Genomic DNA, 20,496 nt, shown 5'->3' on the forward strand with positions numbered 1-20,496 from the left:
CTTCCTGAAGCAGTGTTTTGAAATCGGCCATCACTATATAAGTCGTTATTTTGTTTTTTTTGGCGCACCAAAAATATTCTCGTCGCTTTATAATATTAATATTGAACCACTGTACTCACATGAACTGATTTAAATATGTTTTCAGTGCATTAATGGATCTTGAGAGAGGAAATGTCATTGCTGGCTATGCAGGCCTCACTGAGCCATCGGATTTCATCAAAAATATATTCATTTGTGTTCTGAAGATGAATGAAGGTCTTACGGGTGTGGAACGGCATGAGGGTGAGTAATTAATGATATTATTTTTATTTTTGGGTGAACTAACCCTTAAGTCTGTTTTGCTGCAATGTGAAAAAAATCCTGCAAAACGTGCTGGTGCGTTTCTCGACTCCAGTGTTAAATCTTACACATTTTTTTATTTGTCCTTCTTTAGCAAAGGTGAATTAAGACTTTATCGAAACAGTGAAACTCTTCATTATGAAGCAAAACTATCAGCATCAGTGTATATTGCAGGTTCTCACGTGACAAATGATCCTAATATCAGTTTTAGTGAATGAAATCATGATATTACTCACCTAGGACACAGAGAAGGACGATGACTCCACGTGCAAACATTGTTCCAGACTTGAGAGTGAACTCACTAAAACTGACAATATGATTTATATATCAGTGCTGTATCCTCCTCTGAACACAATTAGTGCTCGCTGCAGAGCAAAATGACCTCCAGCTGCACCTCTTTAGAGCTCAAGGATGGAGATTAACCTGTTTAATGGGTGGAGAGGAATGTGGGAGCGGACAGGTGTTTCGAGATTTTCGGTTTCTGAAGGTGGAGCTTACATGAATATTCATGAGTTTCCCAGACATGCACAGACATGATGTATTGCTGTTCAAAAGTTTGATATTAATAAAATTATTTGTTTAGGCTCATCAAGGCTGCATATGTTTGATCAAAAATAGGCAAAAACAGATTTGTTTTCTGTTTTAATATATTTAAAACGGCTGTTTATTCCTGTTACTCCAGTCTTCAGTGTCACATGATCCTTCAGAAATCAATCTAATATGATGATTTGCTGCTCAAGAAACATTTCTATCAGTGCTGAATGAAAGTGGAAACCGTGATTCAGTGTTTTTTCAGAATTCACAGAACAGATAGTTTGAAAATTTAAATAGAAATCTTTTGAAATATTAGAGATGCCTTTAAAAAAAATCCTTGTTGAATAAAATTCATCCTTGTGAAATTCATTTCTTTAAAAAATAAAACTACAGAGATTCCAGTCATTTGAATATTATTTTAAAGCAAATGCATTTGTGCAAATAATTTGGGGGCCACTGTATGTAAAAAGAATGTTTTGTTGTTGTTGTAAAAAAAATGTTTAAAAAAATTACATTAAAATTCAAAGAGTGGTAAAAATTTTAGTAAAAATTTCATTTTTTGATCTGAGAATAGCTTTCTTATTTGTCATATTTTCGCACATTAAGGGACTGCTATGAACAAAATATCATTACTGTCTCAGAATATCAGTTCACTCCGTCACACGTTATACCAGCATCCAGTAATCAAAAGCAAATCAAGGCCATAATCTCATCTTAATTCCAGGATTTGTTATATGTTTTGACATAGATCCAAGTTAAATTTTTCCAAAAAGGTGCCCCTAATTAAAGCCCCATGAAGAACATGCATGTTTATGAACATTAATGACCAGAGAATTCAGGTTGACTGGGATACTTTTTGCCATTGAGATGACTGAATTCACCTGAATTCACGCCAAATAATGAATGTTTGTGTATCAAAATAAATTGTCCATTTATATCAGTGATCATCCAGATACACAAGTGACACATGTTCAGAAGAACGGATGGCATAGCAAAAGATTGCAAAAATCTTTATTAAGCCACTCATTTTGGACATTATTTCTTTAATTATATAGTTACACGAAGTGTCTGTCATTCACTTATTAAACTGCTAACAGTGATTGTAAATGAAATTGCCCAAATTATTACTTTGTTAGCTAACTGCATGATTATATGTGCATTTCTGAAACCACAGACAGTCTCCTCCGATACCAGATTCTCTAAATTGTAATGTTGACATGCATTCTCTGTAAAGCTGCTTTGAAACGATATGTATCCTGAAAAGCGCTATACAAATAAATGTGAATTGAAGTCCGTCATTCAGTTAAAGACAACTGCATAAACATGCATACTAATGAGAACATTATAAACTGTAAACAACTGTAGTTTAGGCATAAGTCAGTTGCGACGCTGAGATTATTTACCTTTATGGAATAATCCACTATGTGTACAACATACAATGTGAACTAATATTCTCAGTTGTACGTGCAATCGAGCATGTCTGGGAAACTCATGAATATTCAACCGAAAATCTCGGAACCTAAATATCTCATAACACGGGTTCTTTTTTAGCGAACCGGTCGAACGAGTTCACCAAATTCGAAATATTTCAGGGGTGCAAACTCAGGAATGAAAAAGGTGACAAAAACACGAGACACAAGAAATGTTTTAATTATGTTGTGGTTATGATAGTAAAGATGCATTCGTTTAGTAGTGTTATACAAGCTGTGTTTGGAATAATAATTATGTTTGCAAGCAATGTCAATATCACAAAAAACTACTAGCCTAAAAAAATAAAACTCAATGAATGACAAGGAGTGCTGCACGGGTCAGGTTTGATAAACCCGCACCAGCAGTTATTAACAGCACACCCGACCCGATATCCCACAGAAACGCTCATTTTAGCCCGTACCCGACCCGACCCGACCCAACCCGTTTGACATAAAAACCGCAACCCGACCCGCATTAAATCTCCTACACTCTAAAAAATAAAACACTGGTTCAACAACAAAAAAATATGTTAACGTTATCCACTAGAATTTTTAACTTAAGCCAATTGGGAGAATTACATTAATTCAAAGTAATATTTTGAGTTGATCCAACATGTTTTAAGTAAGGTGAAGACGCTTTTTGGACACAATAAAACGCATTTCTAAGTAACATGAACTTACCATGCACCACTTGTCACCATGATGGTAAATCTTCAAAAACCCACATTAACAGAAACTCTTCTAAATTAGCATAACAAAACACTAATTACTGCTAAATCTCCCTTACCATTAATCTTGTGCAAAAAACATTATATAACACTTAATTTGAGCATTTACTCTCCCTTTCAAGTGCCATGGACAAAGCATGATGGGAAATATAAATCCCAGCCCAGTTTCACTTAAGTTCGTCTAAATTAAAAGAAGTGTTCATACAACTCAAAACAATGAAACACGTTTACACATCATCAGATTGTATTTTACATTAACAGAACTTAAAATTAAATACATTTTTGATTAACTGAAAATGTTAAACTATGACAAGTCATGATAGTATATTGAATCAATAGGCATAATTTGTGTGTCATCCAAACTCAATAAAATAACAATTACAAGTAAAAAGTCTAACAGCATTTCAGAACTTGATTTTTTATTTCACAACAATATATATATTTAAGTAATGACTAAAGGTCCCCTGAATTAGTTTTTAGAGTGTACATGAGGCAGACAAAAATCATTTTCTCATGTCGCCGAACACAAGCAATAAAACCAACATTAGGCATTTTATGTTGCTGCATTTAATTAAACATTGCATTAAACAATACAAGTAAAATAATAAAACAACTAAATATTTTAGCAGATTCACACATTTAAGCGCGGCTGTCTCTTCTGAAACTCAGCAGTCTTTACCTGACCGCTGGTCTTCTTTGTAGCAGCGCGAAAATATTATAAAACTTTTATTCAAATTGTGAATAGCCTATATTAAATATGTAAAAAAGGCCACACTCAGGTTATATTCACATGCCTTAGTTCCCCTTGCAATACACTGAAGTTGACACACACACATACATGCAAACCAGCCAATAAATGTGGTGACAATAAATGGGTTATTCCCGCATACCTGAACATCTGTCAGAAAGTCTCTTACCGGACGCTCCGTAGTGGATTTGTTATCAACCGGCAAATTCACATAAACCAAGAAAAGCTACCAGTAGCCACTCAGTTTTACATGGTCCTTCGAGCCAGAGCCTCAAATTTACTACGTAAATTTAGGGATCTACGACTTGCCCATGACAACCTGCTACAGACCCTGCAGACGATGCAGCAAGAGAGGGACACGTTTCAACAGGCTACAGATCAGTATTCACACGAACTTTCTCAGCTGAAACAACAAATGCAGCAGCTACAGATCCAAATGGAGCAGCGACAGCCTGCAGCACAGTCTCCACCTGCCACCCCAATGTGACCTGTACCTGCACCATGCAGTTTTCTGAAAACACGACAGAGTGATAAGAGCTTTGTACCAGTGTCAGCCCCACGATTCAGGTCTGTTGATCAGCTTGAGCACAGTTCTGAGGCTGTCATAGCTCCAGTAGCTGTCCCCAGAACAAAGCCGCACTCCCCCTACCAAGCGTCACACTCCGAACAGTAAAGGGAGGAAAGAACCTATTACTCTAGAACTGAGACGCCTTACAGACAGAGTCGTTATGCATTATGCGAACCAGAGACCACAGGCCCTCCACCATTTGAATCCGCCCGACGCTCTCACCTGCCATGCAGAGCATCCAGCCAAGTTCCTCCTGAGCTAGAGCAAATGTACAGAGGTCCGACCCCCACAATTCCAGACTTCTTACATCCAAACCCTAGGGAATTCTCACGACTTAAGATAGCTCTGGAGAACATTCTGCCAGCTACAGCCACAGAGATATTCAAATTTCAAATACTCACTGATCACCTCAAACTAGAGGAGGCCCTGCTCATTGCTGATTCATACAGTCATTCACAACAACCTTTCACAAAGACTATGGCAGCACTGGATCAGCAATATGGACAGCCTCATCAGCTCGCGTTGCAACGCATAGCAGAGCTCATGGAAGGTCCAAACATAGCCAGTGGGGACATTAAAGCTTTCCGACTCTTCGCCCTCAAGGTTCGTTCCCTCGTTGGCATGCTAGAGCAACTAGGAAGAAATGGCACATATGAGCTGCAGTGTGGCTCCCATGTCTCCCGGCTCCTAGGGAAGCTGCCGACCAATCCGCCTAGGCCCCCCAGGGGGACCAGCAGCCATCAAGACTCGTCTTGGCTGGACTTTGCAGGGCCCTGTGCAACACCTGCAACATGAGGTCACTGAACAACAGTGTCTTTTCACCTCAGTAGCACCAGAAACTGATCTTCTCAGACAAGTGGAGAGACTTTGGCAGATGGACGTGCTTCCCTGGCAAAGTGAAAAGATGAGCACAAGATCCAGACAAGACCAGGAAGCAGTGAAAATTCTGGAGAACAAGACAGTGACAGTAGAGGTGGATGGCGTCAAGCGCTATGCAACCCCACTTTTGCACGTTAAGAACATGCCAGACCTCAAGGCCCCCCAAAATGCTGTTCTCCCTCATCTGCGAGCCATAGAGAGAAGGTTGATCAAAGATCCAGAGCAAGCAGCTGCTTACACTGCAGAGATCCAGAAACTAGAACAGGCAGGTTATGCAGTCAAGGTGGAACTAAATGCTGAAATATGCCAAACTAACTCCTGGTACATTCCCCATCACCTGGTCCAACACAACGGGAAGAACAGGGTTGTGTTTAATTGCTCGTTTCAATATCAGGGTTAAAACCTGAACGAGCTCCTGCTCCCTGGTCCTGTGTTAGGCCCATCTCTTCTTGCAGTGCTGCTCAGGTTCAGAGAGCATTCCGTTGCTGTCAGCAGTGATATCCGGGGGATGTTCCACCAGATCAGATTGCTTCCCGAAGACAGGCCGCTTCTGCGTTTCCTCTGGAGGGATCTAAAGACACAGGATCCGCCCAATGTTTATGAATGGCAGGTTCTCCCCTTCGGCACCACATGCAGCCCTTGCTGTACAATCTTTGCATTACAAAAACATGTCCTGGACCATAGTCAACCTGGGGAAGACGTTCACCATTGTGTCCTGAATTCTTTTTACGTAGATAACTGTCTGCAGAGCTTTACTACAGTAGAAGCAGCCAAGAGTCTTGTTGACAAACTCCGGAGCTTATTGGCAGAAGGAGGTTTCGACCTGAGGCAGTGGTCCAGCAACCAGCTCTCCACCATAAGCCATTTACCTTCCTGAAGCCAGATCAGATGGCACTGAACTTTGGATTTCACAAGGGCAAAGCAACACCCAAGAATCTACCCTGGGGCTCCTCTGGAATCACCAAACGGACACGCTTTCCTATAAGTACCGTCCCATACAAAACACTGAGACTACCATGCGCAGCATTTACAAAACTGTGGCAAGCCAGTATGACCCACTGGGCTATCTCATTCCCTTCACTACCAGGGCCAAGCTGATAGTGCAGTGCCTTTGGGACAAGAAGAGACTGGGATGACCCGCACTTACCTGCAGATCTTTTACAGACCTGGACAGAGTGGGTGGAGGAGCTGCCTGCCCTAACAAGACATTGTCTTTCCAAGGTGTTACACCAGTCCAATCAGAGACACAGATATGAGTCAGCGTGAGGTGCACATCTTCTGTGATGCCTCTGAGCGTGCTTATGGCTCAGTCGCTTACCTTCCGCACAGAAGGTCAAATGTGGAGAGGTAGAGGTGGCCTTCCTCACAGCCAGATCACGAGTGGCACCCAAAAAACAGCAATCGATCCCTCATCTTGAACTCTGTGCTGCACTGACTGGGGCACAGCTCGCTAAAGTAGTCAGAACAGAACTGAACCTTCCCATACATCAACTCACCCTGTGGACTGACTCCACCACAGTCCTCACTTGGCTGCATTCAGACTCTTGCCGATTTAAAGTGTTTGTCGGAACCAGAGTTGCTGAGATCCAGGACATTACAGACCAGCACACATGGCGCTATGTTCCATCAACTCAAAACCCAGCAGACGATATAACCCGGGGGAAAATCCTATGTAAGCTGGGAACCAGACAGCCACTGGTACCAAGGGCCATCCTTCCTCAAAGATCCTCCAAATCTGTGGCCGGAAATCCCACATCCTGTGGCTGCAGATGAAGACGAGCTTCGAAAAACAGTTCCCTGCCTCCTTACCTGCTTCACAGCCAGTTTGTCATTCCCTGACATCAGCCAAGTATAAGACTTTCGAAGAGCTACTGGAGTCCAGGGCCTGTCATGGGGCGGCAGGTAATAGTCTGACAGCTGATGACTACAAAACAGCTGAAATCAGTGTTCTACAGCAAGCTCAGGAGGAGTGCTTCCCTTCGGAACTGGAGCAGTTAAAGGCGGGTAAATCACTTCCCAGAAACAGTCGGCTAAAGACACTGGCCCCTGAACTGGACAACGAAACTAAACTGATCAGAGTAGGAGGTCGCCTACGCCATAGCCCTTATCTAGATCCTGATTCCGTGCACCCCATTGTCCTAGACCCAAAACACCCGGTCTCTAAACTGCTCATACACAGTTATGACACTAAGTTCCATCATCCAGGCCCTGAAAGAGTCTTTGCCGAGCTTCGGCGTAAATATTGGATTCTTCAAGGCAGAGAGGCCATCAAACGGTGTCAAGAGTGCTTGTGTGGACTGCCAGAAGTGGAGAAGAAACCCTGAGGTACCAAAAATGGCAGATCTCCCTCCAGCCAGATTACGTTTATTCAAGCCCGCCTTCTATTCAACAGGAATGGATTGCTTCGGTCCATATACAGTTAAAGTAGGCCGCAGAAAAGAGAAGAAATGGGGCATCCTGTTCAAATGTCTAACTACCCGCGCAGTTTACATTGACGTCCTTCATAGTCTCGACTCTGATTCATTCCTCATGGCTCTCAGGCGATTCATTGCTAGACGAGGAAAGCCATTCGAGCTATTATCAGATCAAGGGACCAACTTCAAAGGAGGGGAGAGAGAACTGAAAGAAGCATACACAGCTATCGTCCCAGAACTGCAACAGCAGCTGGCAAGCCAGCAAATACAATTCCACTTCAATCCCCCTAATTCTCCACACTTTGGTGGCATCTGGGAAAGAGAGATTCGCTCCCTAAAACAGGCCTTGATGACAACACTTGGTGCACAGTCTGTCACCTTTGAAGTACTGTACACTGTGCTGGTGGAGATCGAAGGGATCTTAAATTCTAAGCCACTGGGCTACACTTCATCTGACATTTCCTGATCTAGACCCCATCACACCAAGCTCCCTTCTCATGGGGCGGCCAGATTCATCACTTCCTCCTGTGATATATCCAGAATCTGAACTGATCAGTCGACGCAGATGGCGCCACAGCCAAGTCCTTGCCGACCAATTCTGGAAGCGCTTCCTCAGGTTCTACCTTCCCAGCCTTCAAACCCGCCAGAAGTGGCAAGATGAGAAATCTGATCTCCATGTTGGCACCATCGTCCTTGATCGTCGACCCGCAGCTGCCCAGGGCACTCTGGCCAGTGGGCCAGGTGTCGAAGGATATTCCCTGGACTAGACAGCAGAGTAAGAACAGCTGAAATTAAGGTGGGAAAGAAACTGTACACACGCCCAGTCGCACGCCTCCTCCGATTGCCTGCCATACCAGATTAAAGTTACTTTAAATGGTATAGTTTATAGGCCTTTTTGTTACTGTACATATTTCCTTCTGGAAATCTGGGGGCGGCTGTAAAAAAGGCCACACTCAGGTTATATTCACGTGCCTTAGTTCCCCTTGTAATACACTGAAGTTGACTCACATGCAGCATCCATCCAGCGAGCCAATCAGCGCTCCGTACAGGACGTGCAGATCAGCGGTCCCGCCCACTGAGCTGAGTCATATCAATTGGAAAAGCGGACGGATGCTAGCTTGTGCTGTAGCGATTTATACCTTGCTAAAGTTGTGTGCGTGCATGTAAAGTGAGTAACAGTCTGTTCATATATTGTTTTCTACATTGTTTGTGAATGTTGAACTGCCCCGAGTGTTTATAAGTTTATGTATGTGAGTGACAAAGACGAACTAGCGTGTAAAGATGTTCATATGTATATTTGCATACTAGTTTCCTCACATATATCACTATTATGTTTATAAGACAAATTCTATGTGACATTTGATCATCATATGGTTTATTTAATAAATATATTTAATATATATCGCTCAACTCTGAGAGTTAGATTACTCTTTTGGTGCATACGCACTAATAATTTAGACAGAGCGGCTCCATCTTTGTCCTCACGCTGAGGTGTCGAATTTCAACTGCTCGATATTAGTCATTTCTAGTAGCGCATCTTTCCATATAATGGCACATTTGTTTTCCTATTTGATTGTTTAATTACTGTATTTAGTGTATTCTTTGTGCAGAAATTGTACTGTTGTTATATTTATTGTGACCACTGTTATTTGTTATTGTTATTTGTACTTATATATTTTTCTTATATCTTTATCTTGTAGAAAAACCACACACACATACATGCAAACCAGCCAATAAATGTGGTGACAATAAATGGGTTATTCCCGCATACCTGAACATCTGTCAGAAAGTCTCTTACCGGACGCTCCGTAGTGGATTTGTTATCAACCGGCAAATTCACATAAACCAAGAAAAGCTACCAGTAGCCACTCAGTTTTACAAAATACATAAAGCGAGCAAAGCGCGCTCCCTTTAATTGGCTAATGCTAGCGCTACAAATCCGGCTGCAATTAGAAGCCTTCAACTGTCTTCAGACAGTGTCAACACAAATAAGCACGAGCCCGTTTGAAAGCAGCTGTCAAATGCACCGAATTGAGTTGGAATAGTCTTGGCTATTGGACACAAAGTCCACCCGTGCCTACAGCGTGTCCGCACCCGACACGAAAATAAACTTTGGCGGGTCCGTCGGGTACCAAAAGCCGAACCAAAAACCAGTTTTCATAGCAGAGGGCTCTCTCAACTTGTACAGTTTGTCAACTGATAAAATTTTGTAGGCTTTGCATTCACATGTGCACCCCTCGAGCCTGAACCCCCCCACATAACAAATCCCAATTTAACCCCTGCACTGTAAAAAACATTCTAAATAATTTTGGCAGCGGTGGTTGCCAGAATAATTTTGTAAAAAAATACAGAAAAACTGTAAACACATTTACAGAACAAACTGTACATTTTACAGTATAAAACTGTAATTTACAAACAAGAAAATTTTAATGTAAACCAATAAATTCAACAATGCACACTACTACTAAAATCTGTTTTGTACCTTTAACATATACTGACAACCACCATAATAATGCAGGTGGTAAAAGAGAAAGACACATGAAGAATCAGAGTTCATCACAAGTAGCTTTTCCACAAACTGAATATATAAAGAAGGTGCAAACGCAAAAACACCATCATGGTAACCCACAATAAACTTTCATTAAACAACAGAAGATGTAACATAAAACCATAATATACATAACTGATAACAAAAACTATTAAGAAACATGATTATTTAAACAAAATACTTTCAAATGTGGAGTGTCACACAGGGAATTGTGGGAATATCAGTTTTTGACTGTTAATTATACATTGATTTGTTCTTTTTTACTTCTAAAAATTTTAAAAATTTACAGCATTTTACTGTGAAAATTACATAAAATGTCTGGTAAGAGCTTTTACAGTTTTTCCCTGTATATAATACAGGAACTTACTGTTAACCTATTTACAATTTTTTTTTCCGTAGCGTTTTTACAATATTTTACTGTTAAAATCAGATTCATTTTTTACAGAACTGATAAACGGTTATACTCTAGTATACTTTAGTTGTACAGTACTGGGTGAAGTAATTTGTTTATAGTTGTTATATTAACACAACAACTAAATAAATTACCACAACAACTTTATTCAAGTAGCTACTTTACTATAGTATGTTTCAAAAGTACTACAGTATTTACTATAATAGTATTTTTGCAATAGGCTATAGATAACATTCCTCTACTTTCTATATAAAATATCATTCTGCACTGGATATTAAAGGATTAGTCCACTTTTAAATGAACTTTTCCTGATAATTTACTCTCCTCCATGTCATCCAAGATGTTCATGACTTTCTTTCGTCAGTTGAAAAGAAATGAAGGTTTTTGAGGAAAACATTCCAGGATTTTTCTCCATATAGTGGACTTCACTGGGGTTCAACGGGTTGAAGGTCCAAATGTCAGTTTCAGTGCAGCTTCAAAGAGCTCTACATGATCCCAGACGAGGAATAAGGGTCTCATCTAGAGAAACCATCGGCCATTTTCGAAAAAATTACAACCGTTTATGCTTTATAAACACAAAATATCGCCTTGAACGTACTTCCCATTTCCGCATTCTTCGAAACGCTTACGTTGAATGTTCTACGCCTTCCCTATTCTACTTACTGAACGAACGCAGAGACAGTTTCATTTTTTCCCATAAGTACAATAAGAAAGGCGTAGGACATACAGCGTACCGGAAGTACGTTCAAGGCGATATTTTGTGTTTATAAAGCATAAACGGTTGTAATTTTTACGAAAATAACCAACGTTTCTAGATAAGACTCTTATTCCTCGTCTGGGATCATGTAGAGCTCTTTGAAGCTGCACTGAAACTGACATTTGGACCTTCAACCCGTTGAACCCCAGTGAAGTCCACTATATGGAGAAAAATCCTGGAATGTTTTCATCAAAAACCTTAATTTCTTTTCGACTGAAGAAAGAAAAAGAAAGACATGAACATCTTGGATAACATGGGGGTGAGTAAATTATCAGGAAAAGTTTATTTAAAAGTGGACTAATCCTTTAAGACCTTTTTAATATTATTATTATTATTATTTAATTTTCTTGAACAAAATTAATTTACGTTTACAATTCACAGTTTACAGTGTGTTTACACAGCAAAACAAATTCTCTCCTTGCCATTTAGCGAGCTCTTGCAAACTGGATTCTCCGACTTGCTGTGGAGTCCTCCAACCCAGAGGATGGGCCATGTAGATGAGCTCATAAATCTGAATGGCGTATGGTGTCAACTTAACGTCTTTCGGTGAGTGGAGTTATTTTAACTAGTGATGAGAAACCGAGGCTTTCTGAAGCGTTTGAGGCTTTCATCAAATTGTGCCGAAAAACAGTTCATTACTCGAAGCTTTTAACACAGTGCGCATTAGCGACATCTGGTGGTCGGACTTGTTTTCTCCACCATCTCTAACAAATCATCGCAGAGTATCTACAGTTTAAAAAAGCACGTGACCAAACCAAGCTTTGAAAGTCTGTGACATATGGAATCACTCTAGTCTTGGATTGTCTATCAAATCTGATCTAATCTCATCTAAATTCATTTGTGACAATGAGACCACAACTCGTGTCATGTGTAGCCTGGTCAACGGATTCACATATTGATTAATAATATAAAATGATGTGATCATAATTGAAGTGAGTAGTTGAAAAAATATTTTGGGTGAGCTGTTTAACCCTTAGCCTATGTTCTGTTCGTGGTCTCTGAGACCCCAGCAATGAAACATGATTAAATGCATTTTCCTTTTATGCATCAGGTGAAGCACCAATTTTTTCAAATCAGCTGTCCTGACTTTCCGATACTGCATGACGTTTGAAGCTTCAAATGTCATCAATAACGTGGTGTTGTCATTTCGATACAAGCATCGGTACAGTGTGTGATGCAACATTGCTTTGAAAACTGCGTCGGAGCATCGGAGCCCCGGTATCAACTGTGTGTGACAGAAAACGGCGTTTTAATATTGATACGGCGGTCAAAAGCAAATAATAATTGGTTTGGCTTTCGATAGACTCTGGAATGCTTAAAATGCTTAATGCTTAAAAAACGCATGCAAATGGTGACCATGCAGCACAGTAAACTCACGTGAATAAGTAACTTAAGAAGGCGCGAGTCTGTTGAGGCTTGTTCGAGATGCCTCGGCGCTGCAGAGACCGATCAGTATCAAAGTACCGCGAGAGCAATTCAAAAGCATAAAGCCCAAAGTATACCCATCCGCATGCAGCCCAAATTTTGAGACCGTGCGGACAGTGCGCGTGCAACAGTGCATGCGCAAGCAGGACAGAAGAGTCCACTAGGTGGCAATACGCACAGTACTGAGCAGCACAATGTGCAGTCGTCGAAGAGAGTGGAAAGAGTGATTCAAGAACAAGACGAGTAAACTTAGAAGCTTATCCTTCTCCATCGTTTTTGATTCTTGTTCTCTTGGTTTATCTTCTGAACTATGTTGCAATGGTGGACCGCGCATGTGTCGAACTCGGTCATCCGTGCGCATCCGTGGTTGGACTTTGATGTCATACACGTCTCGAACAAGCCTGATGTCATTCACCGTGACTCTGCAACACACATACACTTTCAAACACTCATCGGAACTAGACGAATCTCAATAATGACCCATTTTGGATCGAAAACAGCGAATTTCACCGAAAGGTGACAAGATTGTAAGTCCACAAGACCAAAACTGCATATGAAGGCCCTGTGCCAAATGGCTCACTTCATAGCACCTCAACATTATAAAGTGACGAGAATACTTTTTGTGCCACCCCCCCCCAAAGAAAAAAAAAAAAAAATGGTGACTTTATTTAATATCTAGCAATGGGTGATTTCAAAACACTGCTTCATGAAGCTTTACAAATCTTTTGTTTCGAATCAGTGGTTCGGAGTGCGTATCAAACTGCCTACAAGGCGGGGAGAGGCATGCAGGTTGCAACACTGACCTTACTGGACCTGAGGGCAGTAGTAACCATGCAAGGCTATTATTTGTAGATTTTTCTTCTGCATTCAACACGATCCAACCAAGCTTGTTGGTTCACAAGCTTAGGTTGAGTTTCGGTGTGGATGCAAGAATGGCTGCTTGGTTACTAGATTTCCTTACAAATAGGTCTCAGAGGGTAAGGGTTAATAGTGTTCTGTCAGGCCCTATAATTACATCTATTGGCTCCGCTCAGGGGTTCGCACTTTCTCCTCTCCTCTATACACAAATGAGTGTCGTAGTCAGCTTGAGAATCGGTATATTCTCAAGTTTGCTGATGACACAGTTATAGTAAGTTTGTTGGTTGGTGAGGAGAGGGAACACGGGCATATTGTTGAGCATTTTGCAAATTGGTGTTGAGGCTGGTCTTCTTCTGAATGTTGAGAAAACTAAGGACTTGTGCATCAACCTGCGGTGAAATCAAGCAGTAGTTCCATCCATGTACTACACTGTGTGCAGAATTATTAGGCAAGCTAACTTTCTGATCATATTTTTTTTCCAAACACATTTTACCAATTTCAATCCACATCAATCTTAATAACTACTATTAATAATGTTTTTAATCATTTATAAGTGATATATAATTGTTCATGAAGGCTGGAAATGAAAAATGCCTTATATTCAGGTCTGCAGAATTATTAGGCAGGTTTGCTTTTACAGGCAAAATGAGCCAAAAAAGAGATTTAACTTAGACTGAAAAGTCAAAAATGATTAAATACTCACGAGAAGGACGCAATACTAATGCAATACTAGAAATTGCAAAGTTAAAGCATGACCAATGGACAGCAAAATGCTCATTAGGTCAGCGGGGTCATACAAAAACAGGTGGAAAAGAAAAGACACATGTTAACTGCAAAAGAGTTAAGAATTAAGGTGAAGAGTTAAGTGTGAAACCATCAGGAACCTTTTAGTCTCCAGCGCCACCATTTTCCAGAACTGCAACCTACCTGGAGTCTCCAGAAGTGCAAGGTGTCTCAGAGACTTAGTTAGGTTAGCTAAAGAATCCTAAAAAATGACCCGCTCTTAATAAGAATCACAAGCTGAAGTGTTATAAAATACATGAAGACTGGGTTTTTATAGGCCTTATAGACAGACAGATTGAGAGTGACTCCTGAAGGACCAGCACCACATCCTCTTGAACCACTCTTTGAAGAATTTATCTTCCAGAATCTGGCAGTAAGTTTTGGAAGATCATTTTTAGTCCATCTCTGCAAGACGGACATTTCAGGATAAGAGAGGGACTAAAAGTGAACTCCCACACCTTACTGCCAGATTTTGGAAGATAAATTCTTCAAACAGTGGTACAAGAGGATGTGGTGCTGGTCCTTCAGGAGTCACTCTCAAGCTGTCTGTCTATAAAGCCTATAAAAACCCAGTCTTCATGTATTTCACAACATTTCAGCTTGTGATTATTATTAAGAGCGGGTCATTTTTTAGGATTCTTTAGCTAACCTAAGTCTCTGAGATCCTGACACCTTGCACTTCTGGAGACTCCAGGTAGGTTGCAGTTCTGGAAAATGGTGGCGCTGGAGACTAAAGGGTTCCTGATGGTTTCACACTTAACTCTTCACCTTAATTCTTCAATCTTTTGCAGTTAACATGTGTCTTTTCTTTTCCACCTGATTTTGTATGACCCCGCTGACCCCATGAGCATTTTGCTTTCCCTTGGTCATGCTTTAACTTTGCAAATTCTAGTATTGCATTAGTATTGCGTCCTTCTCGTGAGTATTTAATAATTTTTGACTTTTCAGTCTGAGTTAAATCTCTTTTTTTGGCTCATTTTGCCTGTAAAAGCAAACCTGCCTAATAATTCTGCACACCTGAATATAAGGCATTTTTCATTTCCAGCCTTCATGAACAATTATATATCACTTATAAATGATTAAAAACAATATTAATAGTAGTTATTAAGATTGATGTAGATTGGAATTGGTAAAATGTGCTTGGAAAAAAAATATGATCAGAAAATCGGCTTGCCTAATAATTCTGCACACAGTGTATTGTTGATAATCATTTGATTTAATTGGTCGAAAGTTATAAGTACCTAGGTACTGTTATCGATAATAAAATAAATTTAGCAGAGAATACTGATAAATTCTGCAAGATGAGCCAACAAAGACTTTATTGTCTGCGGAAATTAGCTAAATTTAATATTGATAAGACATTGATGACTGCTTTTTATAAGGCATATGTTGAATCGATTTTAACTTTTTCATTGATTTGTTGGTTTGCCTCTTTAAAGGTCAAACAGAAGAATTCTCTATCAAAGGTTGTAAATATCTGCAGTAAAGTATTGGGTGTGAAATTGCCTGGGTGTGGAAAGGGTTCAAATATGCAAAAAATGCTTGAAAACTGAAGAATCTGCAGGAGCTGGAGGATTTTTCTGAAGAACAGAGTTCAGTTTAAAGGTGCTAAAGAGGATGTTTTGTTTTATACATTTTTGCAATATTACTTGAAACTGTCTTTACTAACTGATAAAAGACTATTTATTAGGTGCACTGAAAGGAATAATATTAATATACATCATCTGTGCACGAGGTAGTGCCTTAAAAACATCAGCCAATCCATTGGCCCTCTGGCTTGTCAATCACTGCCGTGACGTTCCTTGTAAGAGACGAGGGCGGCTGCGCGCTCCAGTAACTTTCCACACTCTACAGGCGCCGCATGCAATGTTTTTGTCAGGAGACAGGAGTAGCAACTGCAGATTATGAGTTACCTGCGGTGAGTCCGACATAATGAATCCACTAACACGATAGAGCGAATGCCGATGGTAAACACTCGTGTTTCAATACTCGTGCACGACTTTTGGGAGGCGTTCCTTCGAAAGGAGGGGGGGTTGTTCTTACGCATACGCTCATTTCAAAAACTCAGTAACAGTCTTTGGTTTCTCAGTCGACGAAAAGATCCTCTTTATCACCTTTAACTGCTCAGAACAAACAAGAGACTCATGAAAACCATCACAAAACAAACAAACAGTCATAGATCATCAGGTAACCACACACAGTATTGAGAATCAAGGGTTCACATACTTTTGAATGGGGTTATTTTAATAAATTCAGCTATTTTGTCTTGTGAACTAAATGCAAACATCCTTTATGTGAAATATCTTACTCAGGACAGAACTAACTAAAAATTAACATGCATTTGATCTCTCTTATTTTATTAAAATTATTCACATTTTCACAGATTCTGCAAGGGGTTCACATACTTTTTCTTGCCACTGTATATCCCGGACTATCGGCTGTTTTAAACTATCGGCTGATAGTGTGAAAATTTGCTTTTATCTGCCGATATCAATTATTGGCCGATATATCGGTGCATCTCTAATTCAAGGATTGAATTAATTAAAAGTCAAATTTCTGATGGCCTTCATAGCTATTGGTATTTGTATTTGCACAGGATACTGTTAAAAATAAAGATCCTAAAAGGGGATTTTCACAGTGGTGCCACTGAAGAACCATTTTTAGTTCCTCAAAGAATCTTTCAGTGATCAGCTCTTTAAAGAACCTCTTTTTCTTAATGTGAAGAACATTTTAATAATCTAAAGAACCACTATAAAGACACCTGCAGTGGGAATGTTGAAGGTTCCTCATGGTAACATATAGATGTAAATAAAGAAGCTTTAATTAAGAGTGTATCTTGATTAACTGCGTTCTGAGGTGAGAGAGAGAAATTCTAGAAATGAATGTTCGTGACATCATTTGTGTAATGCTGTCGCCCTCTGCTGGTAACATAGACACTTGTTCATCCACAGCCTCTTCATTTTCTCTGAAACATCTGTAGCCTTTTCCTAAACTTATAGCAAGGTTAATAAAATATGTAAAAATATTTTGATTAAAGAATTTTGTCTAAACGACTTTATGAATCAACTGAATGCATATATTAACATTAATTATAGGCTATAGCCAATAAATAGAAAACTGAAACGTGGTTTCCAATGCTAATAGATTAATAGGTCTAATACATGGGTTGTTTTAACCCAGTGGTTGGGTTAAATGTTTGCCCAACCTGCTGGGTAGTTTTATTTAACTCAACTTTTGTTTGGAAATTACTATATGACTGGCTTAAAATGAACCAAAATATGTTGGAAAAGAACATGTTCCTTGAGCTTCAGCATTGAAGTCGCAATAGTCTTTTAATCCCTATTGTGTCCTATATCCGAGTGAAACTGCTTCTCGAACAAGAGCAAATGTTGGGCGGGGCTTGATTTTGTTTGGTCTAATGTTGTTTTGTTGTTTGTTTTTTGTTTTTTTTAGTGAACCATCCCTTAATTAGCAATATCCTAATATCAGTTTTAGTGAATGCTTCAATCAGTCACACTATATTATCTTTTAGGATATTTTCTTTCGAATGAGACCATTTTCACGTTTCTGTGAGCTTTCGTTTGTAAATAATCAACTGTTTTGTCGCGGATGTGAAGTAGTGATGTGTCGTTCTTGAACGATTCGTTCATTTTGAACGAATCTTTAATGTGACTCGGGAAGAACGAGTCGTCTCGGGGGGTGATTCGTTCAGTCGCGCATGTGCAATATTCTACAGGTTCTGTACTGCTAGTAGTAGTTCACCTGATGATTCAATTGATTAGTTCATTTCATGAGTCTTTCGGGTTTTGAGTCGTTCCTTAATCACGTGACAGACCCATACACTAAGCCAATGCATTCTGAGCCGGAAAGAGAATTGATTAGTTCTTTTTATGAGTCTTTCGGGTTTTTGAGTCGTTCCTTAATCACGTGACAGACCCATACACTAAGCCAATGCATTCTGAGACGGAAAGAGAATTGATTAGTTCTTTTTATGAGTCTTTCGGGTTTTTGAGTCGTTCCTTAATCACGTGACAGACCCATACACTATGCTTTGTGACCCAAGCACATTATATTTATTAGTAAATAACGTTAACTCTCCAGTTTTGTTTGAGTTTGAACTGTTAAAGCTGAAGTTATCATAACCTTGATGTTTTAAACTAACATTAATAATTCAAATTCAAAATGTTATTTGCTTTTAATTTATGTCATTATGTCCTTTTTGAGCAATCTTCTTATATTAGACCAATATGTCAAGTCTGCCTAGGAAAAGCAATTATTATAACAGCAAACTCAAAATTGGAGTAAAAATGAACAAACTAGGCTATAAATACTTTGTATTGTAGGCTTGGATTATTATATTATTATATAGCCTAGTGTTTATTTACAGATAGACAGTCAAAAAGATAAATTAATCAATATTTTATTTATAACAGAGCTTTATTTATTTATAATAACACACCACAGATCCTCAAGAAACAGTAACAAAAACAGTGACAGAAATGTCAGAAATAGCGTATGGGTCTGTCACGTGATTAAGGAACGACTCAAAACCCGAAAGACTCATGAAGAGAACTAATCAATTCTCTTTCCGGCTCAGAATGCATTGGCTTAGTGTATGGGTCTGTCACGTGTTTAAGGAACGACCCAAAAACCCGAAAGACTCATGAAATGAACTAATCAATTCTCTTTGCGGCTCGGACTGCATTGGTTTAGCATGGGACTGCCTGTCACGTCATTAAGGAATGACTTAAACCCGAAGAATTGTCAGACAAGAGGTGAGGTGAGCTTAATCAGCTTGTCATAAACTGAAGACCCAGGTTATGAATTAATCATTTCTGAATCTTATAGCATTGTAGTTTTGTATTGTTTGTACTGGGATCAACGTTTGCATAAGTAGATGTGTTGGGGAAGTAACACGTAATATTTTAATTACATTTTGCTAAAATGAACGAAATGAACCAAATGACTCGAAAAAAGATTCGTTCATTTTGTTGAACGAGACTCAAAAGTCCGAGTCAGTAAAATGATCCGAACTTCCCATCACTAATGTGAAGAACAGGAAATGCGCTCTCGAACGGGAAACACGTGATCTCCAAACAATCGATCAAAGCGCGCTGACGTTTTAGGACAGGTCGAAGGTATATAAATCATGCCCGAAAGTTAGCGGGAACATGTCAATCCATTCAGAAACCGGATTTATAGGATTTATAGTTTATGGACTGTTTTGAATTCGGTAATTAGATCTAGGAAGGTAAAAGCATTGATGGCATCTATAAAATTGATCTCTGAAAGCGAAACGAAAGTGATTATTGCCTCGACCAGCGACGCAGTGGGGAGGACGCACGAGGAGAAGACCCTGCGTGTTTAATTGGTATGTATAAACTGTAATACTTCATTTACAATGCTTATACTCATATTTTGAAATGTAAAACCACAGCAACCAATGTGATAAACTATTATTTGACAAAAAATATCAAAACTTTGTTTATAATATGGCAAGACTAATTGCACAGCAAACTTGAATAAAATTGTCATTTCAGTAAATCTACATTTTGATATTGTGAAATGGTTATTATTACAGTACAAAAACTGTGATTTCTTTGTTTCAGTTGCTGTTAAAGTTGCAGTTGCTGGCACAGCTGGAATCACATCTCAGGGCAGAAGACAGCTGGGTGATGCTGAGGTGATGCTCAACACAGGTGACTAAAAATGATGCTCATATAATAAATTATACAAATCTGGATGATGTAGAATCTGTTCTAGATTGTAATAGAGTCTATTGTCTCCTTAAAGAATAAAACTGATCAAAATCATAAAATGCCTCTTTTTTTGTTGTTTGTTCATACAGCACAGACAACATATAGCCTACTATAATATTTATCACTTTCAGCAGTGTTTTATGTAACTTCAAAGGGTTGATTTTGTATTTAGACCACTGTATATAGGTATGAGAAGCTTTTCAATTTGGGAAAGGCCAAATCCAGGCGGAAATCCCCAAATTGTCCACAGTATTCAGGAGTTTAATGATCAGACA

At 39.4% G+C, this 20,496-nt stretch overlaps 1 protein-coding gene across 7 annotated transcripts in view; it reads right to left on the reverse strand.

Moving 5' to 3' along the window:
* LOC125258832 (ovoinhibitor-like) overlaps window positions 1-20,496 on the reverse strand; it is a 301,375-nt gene that overhangs the window by 2,104 nt on the left and 278,775 nt on the right. The gene's annotated exons all lie outside the window — the stretch shown is intronic.

This window comes from Megalobrama amblycephala, linkage group LG23, assembly GCF_018812025.1.
Source record: "Megalobrama amblycephala isolate DHTTF-2021 linkage group LG23, ASM1881202v1, whole genome shotgun sequence".
Classification (NCBI taxonomy): Eukaryota; Metazoa; Chordata; class Actinopteri; order Cypriniformes; family Xenocyprididae; genus Megalobrama; species Megalobrama amblycephala.